The 11,598-nt window shown below is 42.5% G+C and overlaps 1 non-coding gene across 1 annotated transcript; it reads right to left on the reverse strand.

Annotated features, from left to right (window-relative positions):
• Positions 1–3,998: 3,998 nt before the first annotated feature.
• TRNAK-UUU (transfer RNA lysine (anticodon UUU)) lies at positions 3,999–4,071 on the reverse strand. The gene has a single exon. It is a non-coding gene; the product is annotated as a tRNA-Lys (tRNA).
• Positions 4,072–11,598: the final 7,527 nt, after the last annotated feature.

Here is an 11,598-nt window from a genome sequence, read left to right on the forward strand (position 1 = left end):
TCCATTGAAGCAGCTTCCCTGGAACTAGCTGACATTGTATCGGTTGGTGCCATTTCTTCCCTTGGAGGCAGGGGAATAGATTAAGATTAGGCGGTAAGCAAAGGAACTATAGGGTTTAGGGCTGCGGGTAAGCGCAACTTCAATAGGTCGAGGGGAGGAAGAGAAGAAAAAGCAGCTATTTCACCTGGTGTCGTAATAACCACTGTTTTCGGGTTTGAAAGCATAAGCGTAGCAGAGTAATTCCTTCATTTAAGAAGAAGCCAACGTAAAGAAGAGGAAACAAGGCGTTTAAGGGACACCGACTCCCATTATTTTCTCCAGACATGCTTTGGCTAAATCGACGGAGGCTTAGCTTATTATGTTTCGGGCGTTTAGCTAGCTTAGAGAATAAATAAATCCATCTCTAAAGGGGGAGCGGTACGACTATTTTAGGTTAGAGGAAGGTTGAAGGGAGAATAGCTAAAATAGCTAGTCGGGTAGGCAAGTGCGGGTGGCTGTGGTCAAAGTGAATATGTCTTGTTTTGGTTAGCGGTTTCGGCTCTCCGGCACCGAAGTAAACTCTTTCTATTGCGGGGCCTATGGAGTTTGGGGATGAGTGCTGACACTTTACTGTGCAACATTCCTGTTTCTTTCATTCCCCTTACTAGATCAAAGAGGGCATATGTGGGGTTTGAAGATGACTGGACCTTACCACCTTATTCTAATAGCCCGCATCAATGCCTCAGCCCAGAACATAGGAGCCCCCTGCGTTCAAGATCTCATATCAATTTTCAACTGCTTGGAAATAATTGGGGCGCAGCAGGAATAAATGGAATTCTCAATAAAAGTGTAAACAGGTCTTCCCCACTGCTGCATAGAATCTGAGCTGGGTGGAATTGAAGTTCAGTTTCGATCAAGACACCCCTGCCTACTTACCTTAAAAAATGACTAATGATCAACCGATCACAGAGGTCCTTTTCCAGCAATTTCAAATCAGAAACCCCCGACTCCCATAAAGAATGCTTGCAGATCTATCTTTTTATTACGATGACGATATGCACCTCATTACTGTCTCATTTTTTTGGATTCGACTAAGAAAGTTCTTTTTTTTTGGATTCGACATAACAAGAACAGAATCACACTCTGTAGGATTTGAACCTACAACATTGGGTTTTGGAGACATACGTTCTACTGAACTGAACTAAGAGCGCTTTTCGGGAGATAAAGCGGTAAAGAAAAGGATGATTTTTGTACCGCATGCATATAGAAAAATGAAACTCTGAATTTTGTCCAATTTGAATCGATCTCAATTGATCGCTCGTTACTGCCCAAAGGAGAAGTAATAGGTAGGGATGATAGGATTTGAACCCCTGCCTTGTTTTCCACATCATAATTTATTCCTCCATCTATATACAACTTTCTTGTCATTTGTTCTTTTTGGTTTCATATAATAAATGGTATACATCTGAAACCCAACCAAACGTATAAAGAATGAATATTTATCGGTCATGCTTAGGAAGAAAGAACGGGTCATCTTTTTTATTTCTATTCCACCCTCATGTACCCTTCTTTGCATTTTTTCTAAAGCCTGTTCAACCTCATATCACCTAGAACAAGTCATGGAATTCTTCAATGAAAGAAAGTCTCATGGAAACGTTTTCAACGAAATAAGAACCATACAAAATAGATTTCTTGATCTTTTGATTTACGAAAACGGATTTTTTCACAGTTTTTTCTTTTATCCTAAAGATATGCAGAATGAGTGTATTATGAAATGTTCGTTGTCTAGCTTTGCATACATCGCTACTTAATCATTTAGCGGTTATCGATGAAATTACTTGACCATAGAGAAAATATTATGGTTGCTTTTGTTTATGTCCAGTTGGAAAATTTGATCTTCTAAATTCATATGTTTATCCTAAAGTACATAACTTGTGCTCCTCCCTAGTTCTTGCAAAGCCACCTAATCAAGCCTCACCTCACTTGTAGTTATAACATGTTCAGCTGAAAGCAAACTCAAAATAACATTGGTTTACTATTAGTAACACATATACTTTTTTACCTGAGCTCTTTCTTTATTATTCATTGAGCAGTTCAAATGCTTTGATTGCTTATCAGATAAGAGTTAAAAAAAATATTCTTCATTCATTTATTTTGTTAATTCAAAATTGCATTCAAATCCATTCTTTCTCATAACTTGAGAACATGTATAGCGTAGAACAGAAAAGAAGGCAGATTTGATGAGTTGCAGGGTCGAACCCACTTCCACTGATTTCTTGCGGGAATGTTCTATAAGGGAAGAAGAATCAGAGATGTGACCTGGTAACCTTGATTTCTTTCAGAACGTCATTACGAGAGTAACAAAGAAAGAATAACGTAGATAGGAAGGAGCAAGCCGAGCCCCAAGGATAATGAACTGGTATGCCAGGTGCTTACTTGAGCAAGAAGCCAAGTCATCGATAATCAAAGAAAGGTGTGAGTGAACGAGCCCAACTTTTCGATTCAAATATGACTCCTTTCCACTTTCAACAAATAGAGAAATCTCCGCTAGGCTAGCAGTGGGTTGCCAACGTACTGCCCCATTCGTTCCATGACATCCAATCAGTTCCCCTTGCATTCCAATCCAATCTCCCAATCAGTGAGAAATAGACGGTCGGATGAGATCTCGAACGTTGTCCCTACCTACTGAGGAATCAAAAGTGTACGTAGAAAACGAGAGTGTTGGAAATGCATCGAGGAGAACTTACCTTGTGAGTCACTACTCCGGCACTTGGCAGGAATACTACTAGCGAGGCTTATAGGCGGCTAGTTCTTAAAGAAATCTGTCAGCTATAACCTAGCCTATTGAATCTGGTATGCCCGAAGCACGAAACTAGATAGGCAGCCCTACCTGCGACTAGAAAAGTATTGTATTTCTTTCTTCCAGTAAATCTTCCACTCAGTCCTTCCATTATGGAATATCATTTGGAGTGTATTTTTCCTCTCAAAAAAGGCTTCACCCTCACTTCACTGAACTTATTGGAAATGCCTAGGACAGAGTTCATTCACTTCATAGTTGATCCAAATTTCTATCCCTGATTGACTCAATCAGGAAGAGGAAGACTTGATAAAAGATGAAAAGAAAGGATTGATTACCTTTTTAAGTCAAGAAAAGAAAGGAAATGGATATTTATGAGTTTATGTAGATGAAGTTTCAGATTCTTGGATGAGCGGAACATCTTTGAGACAAATCATCTCTACCCGGGTACATAGCTTCATCCAAACCATGCATCCACGAATTGTTGACTCGCTCTAGAAAAGAGCTTCATAGTTGCAAGCTCTGAACCGATGATCGATATGGTTTCCTAGGATGAGAACTATGGTTTACTACTCGACAATAAGAAAGTTGTTTTTATCTTTTTTTCACTTTTTGAGGTGTTTTGCCTAGTCTGAATTTCCCCTTCTTCTATTTGATCAAGATGGATAGCAAAAAAGCATGAATAGGCCTACTGGGCTGGAAGGAGAGAAGGACTGAACGAGAAAAGGAAATACCTCTTTGTTTACCTTGGAATGAATTGCCCAACTACTTAGGCAACGAAACGAAACGAAACGTTCATCTACGATCTTTCTTAAAAAAAGATAGGACTGTATGGCAGTTCTCGTTAGTAGATTCGCAGAACAGAAGAAGAAGTTCACTCTAACTTGCGCACTACAAAAAGGCAGTCAACGACTTCGGACGTACTCCGTCTTTCGAGCATCTGTTTAGCTTCAAAAGATAAGGCACTAGTGCAACGAACGCTGCTTTGGTGTGTCCCACCCCAACTAACTAGTGCTTGACTTGACTTTCCCCCACGCCCTATCCAATGAATAAGGAGAAGGTCGGCCAATCAATGACCGAGCCAGTCTGATCTCCTTTATAATTACCTCAAACAACGAGTGAAGTCGAGATGTTGATGAGAAAGGGGCTTTTCTCAAGGCCAAAGAGTGCTCTTTGAAGGCTACTATGCATCCTTACGAATACAAGAGTGGTTTTTTTGTTTTGGGTATAGCAGAACTTGAACCTACGACAATTAGGTTAAAAGCCCAATGCTCTACCAACTAAGCTATACACCCAATTTTACAAGAAGGCTTGGTGCATAAAAGAAAAGACGGCAGCCTGGCCCCTTTTCTTCTGATCATATCACAAGGGGGGCGGCTTTGTATGGTATAGTATTTTGGAGCAAGTTTGGGAGTCCTTTCCATGCCTTGAGGGTTCTATCTAAAAAAGAAGGTCAACGGGGGAGACTACTTTGAAGTCCGGGCTTAACAAAATACTTCTCCTGCTACCAAAACAGAGAAATAGGGAAATAAGATGGATTCATCTAATAAAATACCCAATGCATGTAGTTAAAGAATTGTTGGATGAGTTATCTTGTGCTGTTTGGTTTACTAAGCTGGATCTGAGAGCTGATTACCATCAGATAAGATTACATGAAGAAAATGAATACAAAACGACATTCAAGACCCACGTCACTATGAATTTTAGGCTATTTGGGCTCAGAAATGCACCACCCACCCTCCAGAGTGCTATGAACACAATTCTGGCTGAGCTGACTAGGGTTTGTGTACTTGTTTCTATTGATGACATCTTAATTTACAGCAAATCCTTGCAAGGTCATGTCACCCATTTGTAGCAAGTATTTGACCTTCTGAAGCAGAATCAACTATATGTGAAGTTGAATAAATGTTCACTTGATCAACCACAAATAGAATACCTGGGTCATGTCATTAGTGGGCAAGGGGTGGCTACAGACTAAAAGAAGATCCTCACAGTGAAAGAGTGGCCTACTTCCAAGTCAAGCACATTAGAGTTTGGGCTTAGCAGGACAGGCGTTTCATTCACAGGAGCTTAGCTCATTTGACTGCTCAAAGACTTAAAACACCAATGCAGCACAAAGCTTTCTTTTCCTCAACCTCATGGGATTACAATATACCATCCAATAAAAGGCTCAGAGAAAAGGGCAGCTGATGCACCACTATCTAGATTACATGAGCCAGATGAACTCAATGCAATTACTTTCTGTCAACCACAATGGCTCACTGATATTGTTGCAAGGTACAACAAAGACACATTCACCCAGAATTTACTATCTGAATTGGCAGTCCTAAGCACTCACAAGAATAGCAAATATTCATTGCATAATGGGGTCATTCGATATAGAGGAAGAGTATGGGTTGGTGCATACTTCTAAATGAAAAAAACATGTTGCAAGCACTTCATGCTAGTGGTATTGGTGCCCACTCTGGCATTACTGCTACTTATCACCGCATCAAGGCACCATTTGCTTGGACAGGAATCTTTCAATCAGTGGAATCTTTTGTGATCAAGTGTCAAATCTGTCAGCAAGCTAAGGTAGAACATTACAAACTCTCTGGCCCCTTTGATCCTCTACCCATACCTGATGAAGCATGGTCCATTATCAGCATTGACTTCATCACTGGATTACCAAAGTCACATTACTATGATTCAATTCAGGTGGTGCATGAGACAACCCAAACAAACAGAAATAGAATTAATACCCAAAAACACAAGCTGTGGGCCGTAAAGTGGAAACGGTTGCAGGCCAAAGCTGTCCCCCTTTGCCACTAAGACTTGAATCTTTAACCATCAGAATACCCGGTACTCTCTCTGCCAAACAGGCAAGATAGTCTTATCTTGAACTCTGTCCCTTCTCTAATGATTGACAGGTTTAGTGCCTGGTAGTAAGGGTATTTTGTGGTCTATTGTCCTCCTAGGAGGTCACTCTATAGGCTCAGCAAACAATTCACTGAAGCCATTCAAGACCGGTTGCAGGGTAGACAGACCATTGACTTGACATGACCGTAATACATACAGAATAGGAAGGATAAGCTATAAGATAGAGATCCGGATTGTTGTGCTCCGGAATAAAGAAGAATACCATCTTTTCTAATCAAATACGAATACCATCTTATTGATTTAGTCAGCTTGCATCAACACATAAGATGTGATAGTAGTGGAAATAAACTCTTCTTTGATCACTTGAAACATAGTAGAAACCATCCAAGACAAAATGAAATGTTGTTCAAAAGAAGAACCTACCTGGCCCAACCACTACACCATTTTGCCTAATGTGTGACTACCCATATCAGTTACAACATCTTCTGTTTCCAAGTTTTCAGTGCATTTTTCTTATAGTATACAAAATAGGATTCTGGATTGCTCTTCATTTCGTTCAATTTATCCCCTTGCTTTTCAACGTATATATATTAACCCGCCTTGTTTACCTATTTCTTCTACAATTCACATGACTCACTGGTGACAAACGGTTTTTAACCCCTTTCCGCGACGACATTTGGAACCATCGCGAAGTGAGTGTGTGCGATAGGGGGTCCTTCCCACATGACCCAAAAACCGTCGGGGATATGGAGCAGTGATCCAGAGGCCTTCCAAAATGTAATCGTGTGCGATGCAGCACACACTAAATTCTTTCGCACGTGTGGTATCGGTGATTAAGCATTTTCAGTGACGCAGTGAAACCATACGGTCTGTCGTAACGAACCGTTTGGGAAACAGTATGTAAGGCACATGGGCCAGCATATGAACTGTGTGCGATTTGTGCCCTATCGCACACGAGTTTTCTGCGTAACCCGTCTGCCATGCTAGACTCCATCGCACACGTTTTCCAACAATTACCGTCTGCGATAATGTTCTATCACAAACGGTTCAGGAGCCCCTTCGCACACATACAAGTGCTGCAGACCGTTTGTGATTTATTAGGTATCACTAATGGTTGCCGCAAGAGTGACGTGTACTTTTCATTTGGGATCACACACGTTTCCTGAAAAAAATACGACTGGGATTGTATTTTGCATTGGACATGGTTTACTCCCAGTTCTCATGTGCGATAACACGGTATCACAAAAGGTTCCGGAGAACCTACGCACACGTAGTAGCTCTGCATATCGTTTGCTATCTGATGTGTATCACCGACGGTTCCGCTATGATTGGTGTATGCTTTCCGATGTGCATCGCACACACTCATTTAGTTGAACCGTGTGCGGAGCAATTGCCAGGTTAAAACAAAAATATCCCATTTTGAATCGGCATGCAAAAAGCAAATTCGCCACAATATTCAATTGAACAAATAAAAAAAATATCCCATTTTGAATCGGCACGCAAAAAGCAAATTCGCCAGAATATTCAATTGAACAAATAGTGTCCACAGGAAGAACATTCATCAGATTTCGCAACAATTGCAATTGAACATATGGTAGCTAAATTCCAATGGTTTGTCCACACATATATGCATTACATAATTAATCATAGTGTACGAAATACGAAGACCTCATCAAATGGAAAACAATGGATCCATGTGTTATATGTTTAGCGGCTAACTCTTACTCAATGTTTGAGGAGAAGACATGCTGAAATCTTCATTATCACCAGTGGGATTGATGTAGTGATCCAGGAAGAAGTCGCTGATAAATCTCTGAACCATCAGCAATTCACCAGCCGGGAGCGGTTCAGGGGTCCTCGGTTTTAAGATGAGCTGCAGTATTTCTAAGATCAAAATGTGCCATATGAGTGGAGTAGAAGATATTAATTAAGATAGACTTACTGGTACTAATTCACGAGGATCGTCACAACTATCAGCAGATTTGCAGATGGAGATCATGTGTCTACAAACATAGTATCCACAAAGGTTGGTCCTTGCTTCTTGCTGAGGACACTGAATTTTTTTGTACAAAATTAGTCATGTATTTGTCCTGTTAGGAACAACCTAACTGGTGTTAGATGTATTATTGTTTCTTTGGACAAAATAGAAATTGGTTTATTTTGGAGCTTGAACATTTGACTAGCGTAAGGAAAGGTATTTGCCGACTGTTGCATAAATTTTCCAAAAATAATGGATTTCGGTGTGTTACCGGAGAAACGATCTCATGCTGCAGAGGTAGTTTCCTCTTGAGCAGGTTCCCTGGTTTAGTTTGCCTCAATGTGAGCACACTGCAAATGATGATGAATTTTGACAACATCAATTATTGAACCAGATATGAATGCAAATTAATTTCAACATCATAGAATTCAATACCTATCCAAGAATTTCGGAAGATGCGTTAGATCCTGAGCGTTTGTTGACTCTCCGAGAGAATAAATGTAGTAAACTGTGTTCTTGTTTGGAACAATGAATACCAATATCTAGTGATTGCTACATATTAAGAAAGCCATGAACTTATGAATGATGTCGAGATCTGAAAGACAATCAGTGTATGCATGGTTGTTTACTTGACTTACCGTTCATGATATGGCTAGAGAAATGATTCTGCATGGGACATGTTTCCGAAGATACAGACGACTGTATTAACGGCCCAATCCTGTCGGTCCTTTTCATGTAATGTTGTGCCATTTGCTAATGCAGGATCTATGAAATACACACTCTCACTTTGTCTTCCCTGCGCGTTCAATCCCCTGAGAGGAATAAAATGCAATTAGCTGTTTATCATTTACAACCTTGTATGGAGAAGTTGATCAGAGTTTGTTAAGTACTTACAAAATCATGCATCTTACAAGAGTGGCATCGAGCACGTTAAAGTTGAAGAAGAGATGTAAGTCCTCGAAACTCACAATGATGGAACCAGCATCGTGTCAGAAATGATCTCTGTTGTAGTGGACTGGCAAATGGTGATGACCTTCTGACATTTGATCCATGCAATATTCATGTAACTCACGGCAACTGGAGCTGCACTCATCAAAGTATTCGCCAACAATAAATGGCTGGCCATGGACATAATTGCGTGCTTCAAGTACGCATGCTTTATTTTTAGCAAGCAACAAACGTACTTCTTCATCACCCATGGCGTTAGAAATAATATTACTCCCCGATTCGAACAAGCTGCTGTTAATTTGGTTCCGGGCGATGAGTGCTTTAAGTAAGAGGCAATTGTTCTCTTTCCTCTTCACTCTCACGATGCGCTTCCTCGTGGTCATGGGTGTAGCCTTTTTGGCCACTTCCTTCTTGTTACTTGAAGCATTTCTGGCAGAACGTCTGGTTGCCTTTACGGTAGACTGTCGAGCAGACGGTGAAGCTTGGATGGACTACTTAGCAGACGGTTTATCTATGCCGAACCGCTGAGCTGGCGGTGCTGCTGTGACGGACTGCTGGGCTGTAGGAGCAGAGGCATCGGACTGCTGACCATGCGTTGAAGCTATGTCGGGTTTCTGTGCAGGTGGTTCCAACTTGTGGGTGTGCTGAGGAGGCCGTGCCAACGCGTTGGTTTGCTGAGTAGGAAGTGTTGACGCATTGGTATGCTGATCACGCGCCTGCGGACCAACGGACTGATGAGCAGTCGGTTCTGGACCTACAGATTTCTTAGCAGGCGGTTCCGAAGCATCAGACTACTTAGCAGTCTATTCCACCAGGTTGGTCTGCTGAGCATGTGCTGCAGCTGGGTTTCCCCCCGCTGCTTCAGCGGCCGGCATCTGAACCGGTGGTGCATCATTAGCAGTTGTAGGCCTTGCCACTGGCTGCTTTGGGGCGGAGGATGACATGGCCTGTGCGCCACAAAGTCGGTCCGGCTGATCACAGGTTGATGCATCAGCCTGCGAGAGCTGCTGTGGCAAGGAGAGCGTCACCGGTTGAGGGGCGACAATGGTTGCTCTTGGCGGGGCTTCAGGAATCTCATCAATGAACTCTATTTCCTTTCGTGGCCACTGGATGTGATGTAACAATGTTTCTCCCAAGGTCCTTTTCTCATCGAAGTATCCTAGGACAATCTTCAGGGCAAATTCATTGAATCCAGGCTTTACTTCAGTCACGTAGCACTTCACACAGCCCGGCTTCAATGGCACATTGTCCAAGAAGAGGAAATCTTCCAAGAAGGGTGGGCAAACCAAGGCTGGTGCACATTTTAATGTACCTTCATAATGTGTAAGCACGCCCTTCAGTTTGTCTTTCATTCCAGATAGATCAGATATGGTAGCTGCAGTCTCAATGTCGCTGGGGCGAGCTGATGCACAGCTACTCTTCTGCAGTGTTGTCGCACAATAAGCAGCATCATCCATGCCCGCCTCCCCTCCAATCTGCTCGCTAGGTGTCAGTGTTAGAGTCTTCTGCATCATCATTGACTCCTCAACATCCTTTCGAACAGCTGGATAAATCTCCTTCAACTTTTCAAACAATGCATTCTGCTTCATTTCACTCCTCGCTTTTTTCATGCTAAGCCTCTCTTCTTTGCTGAGTGTGAAAGCTCTCTTGTGCGGGAAAATAACACCTATACCCCTTACACGGCCAGGGGGATCTTTTATGTCCAGAGCAATGGACAGAATGTCACATGGCCCTAAGTTCCTGTAGAACCTTCCAGGGATCTTGGAAGCCTCTACCATCACTTCATACAGTTTGGCGTCACGTGCATTTTCAAAGTAATAAGTTCTGTCATCACACCTCTTTGCACGTGCCCGCAAGTAGTCTCTCGCGCGTTCACCCCTGATTTCACTAAAGGCCGGATTCCCACCCGCCGCTACTGCTTCTTTGTCCTCCTGTTCCCATATCAGTTTCATGCCGTAGTATCCTGCCACACCCATACGGTGGGGGTGTATGTTCTTCTTCTGAAGTTCCGATTGCTTGAAACTCTCCGCGGCAAATTCTGGAGTTGCCCTGGCCCTTTGGAATTCTGCCCAGCCTGCTTCTGTAATTTGGGGGTATGCGGGGATTGGGTCCTTGCCTTCACTCAAGTACTTCTTGTACAACATGTGCTTCCAGTTTCTCCAAGCATCCCTAGCCTTCTTTAGTGCAGCGTGTTCCACCTGCATTCTCCACTGCTCTGGAACGTTGAAGTGATCCATGATCTCCCGTACTATCCTTCGCCGTGTTTCTGTGTCAGCCTTCAAAAACTCGGCAGATTAATGTTGAGCCTTGCCCTGCCAACTAATCCACACACACTCCTGAACCTCATGCGTGCTTTATCTGGTTTAGTTGGAGCCCAGGACTTTAAATCAATCTCGGTTACTTCATATACACCTTTAGGCTGGTGTGTGGGCTTCCTTGGAGCATTCCTCCGTATCCTGACTGGAAGGGTAATTGCTGCAGCTCTATCCCATTCAAGACTACTTGATCCCTCACAATCTGCTGAAGACCTAGGGTTGTCCGAATCAGATGAAGATAGATGGCCTGAATGAGTGATGTCACTGCTACTCGGCATCTACAGAGAACACATGCGAAACTAAGTAAAGGAGGATAATCATAAAACTAACAACTTGGTATGAAGCTTTTGAAACATGCCATGCAATAATTTAGAAAATGTACGGCTAATTTGTTAAGTTTGTGTGACTCGGGCGCCTGCGATCTATAAATAGGCAGTAACTTATTGGAACAAATACAACTTATATGTAGTAAGGAAGGTAGATAATGAACATATATATGCTCTCCGTTATTTTATAGGGAATTTGGGAACATACGGAACGAAATTGGAAGAGTGATAGCAAGGAAATATGCCTCACCGCGATGGAGAGCAGTAAGTAACAGGCTTCTTAATGCAAACCCGGCCGGACCACAGGAGAGGCAAGGGTTACTGCATCGATATGCTCGAGGGTGGCTGGCGAGCAAACGAAGACGGCGAGGTGCGGGACGCCGCGTGTTGGGAACG

This window comes from Triticum aestivum, chromosome 7D (assembly GCF_018294505.1).
Source record: "Triticum aestivum cultivar Chinese Spring chromosome 7D, IWGSC CS RefSeq v2.1, whole genome shotgun sequence".
Classification (NCBI taxonomy): domain Eukaryota; kingdom Viridiplantae; phylum Streptophyta; class Magnoliopsida; order Poales; family Poaceae; genus Triticum; species Triticum aestivum.